Below are 1,555 nucleotides of genomic sequence, written 5' to 3'. Positions count from 1 at the left end.
TTTTTGTATTTTTAGTAGAGACAGAGTTTAGCCATGTTGGCCAGGCAGTCTAGAACTCCTGGCCTCAAGTGATCTGCCCACCTCGGCCTCCCCAAGTGCTGGGATTATAGGCGTGAGGCACCATGCCGGGCTCAGAATTACTTATAATGTGGCCTTGTAACACATTTAATTAGCAGCCTGTCCTGCTCCCTTGCAAAGGCTTCTGGTAGCACCAACGAGGCACTCATTGGGATTGATTTGCCCATCTAGTTGGTCCATAATAGTTACACAGAAAGGACAGATCCTCAGGTGAAACAAGCCCACAAAGGTGCAGTAAGGGCTTTTCTGGTTTTCTAATTTCTCCCAGATCCCATGGGAAACAAAAACCAAAATATACAGCAAAGTTAGGAACACTGACCTCTAAGCAACAATCCAGGCTCCTAATGCTCACCTCATTCCACTAACAAAGGAGAAATACCAAAGGGTAAGCTCAAGAATAATCACTCATCCTAAGTGCTAAGGGCCTCATCCCTATCTTGGGCAGCCTTTCCTGAGGGGTCTCCCCTTTCTCGCTCCCTCCTCCCCACACCAGGTTTCTTGGTGGGAGCAAGCCCGTTGCTCCTATTACTGATACAGCATTCAGTGAAAATTCCCCTTTTAGTGGGAGCCTCTGAAGCCACTACTTTGGGGAGATGATAGGTGAGGATGGATTTGAACTGAAAAGGTAGTGATAACATATCTCCTTTTTTACTGGACTGCCCCAGTAAACTGAGTTGTACCAACAGAAAAAACTCGAAACCCATCTTTGAACTTTTTTCACGGAGAAGAGTCACGGAAACTGGAAACAGGAAGTGGAAATTCACATCTATCGCAGCCTCCTAGGTGGCAAACGTTTGGCCTTAACACTTCTTCAATAACCCTGTTAAGTAGGCACGGTCATTATCCCCACTTACAGAGGAGAAAACCGCGGGTCGGAAAGGTTAAATATCTCATCCAGGGAATAGGGCTGGTAAAGCGCAGGCTTCCGATGAAATCCTCCAGTCTCCCGAGAGGCAGGAGCAAACTGGACTTGGGCCGCTGAGCCCGCACAGCCCAGACCCCAGACCCCGCAGGGCTGTGGCGGGCGGGCGAGAGAACTGACCTGAGGTGCGGAGGGCACGGCGGGGCAGCGCCCGACAAAAGGACAGAGGCGCCGGACAGAAGGACAGAGGCCCGCTGTCCTGGGAGAAGCAGCTGGTACAGAGTTCCTACGAATCTTTTCGACCGCCAGGTTCTGGCCGCTTCCGCCCGCCAAGGGAATCAAATTTCCTGGGCCGGAAGGGGCGGGGCGCGCGCGGGAAGCGGGCGCGCACGGCAGGCGGGGGCGCGCACAGTGCGGGTTGGGGGTTCTCACAGGGGCAACGGCCCGCGGTTGCTGGAGAGCCCTGAAAGGGATGACCGGGAGGTCCACCAGGCTGCGAGGTGACCTTGTGTGAGGCCTTGGTCTTGCCCTGGAGGGCACGTGATGATTTTCCAGGTGCCGTGGATACGCCAAGTCTCCACATAACCCAACTTTCTTTTTTTTTTTTTTATATTT

The 1,555-nt window shown here is 52.7% G+C and overlaps 1 protein-coding gene across 3 annotated transcripts in view; it reads right to left on the bottom strand.

Moving 5' to 3' along the window:
• The window catches only part of MELK (maternal embryonic leucine zipper kinase), a 97,650-nt gene extending 96,363 nt beyond the window's left edge, over positions 1-1,287 (bottom strand). For 2 of the 3 annotated variants that reach the window (XM_017543184.1, XM_037743695.1), the window contains exon 1: positions 1,121-1,287. The gene's annotated coding sequence lies outside the window, so the exon portion shown is untranslated. The remainder of the gene's footprint in view (positions 1-1,120) is intronic. The other variant, XM_017543187.1, reaches the window with a different exon arrangement.
• Between the last annotated feature and the right edge of the window lie 268 nt (positions 1,288-1,555).

This window comes from Cebus imitator, unplaced genomic scaffold, assembly GCF_001604975.1.
Source record: "Cebus imitator isolate Cc_AM_T3 unplaced genomic scaffold, Cebus_imitator-1.0 Scaffold149, whole genome shotgun sequence".
NCBI classification, from domain to species: domain Eukaryota; kingdom Metazoa; phylum Chordata; class Mammalia; order Primates; family Cebidae; genus Cebus; species Cebus imitator.
The sequence above is the reverse complement of the archived record's forward strand: the minus strand, read 5'-3'. Positions and strand labels throughout refer to the sequence as shown.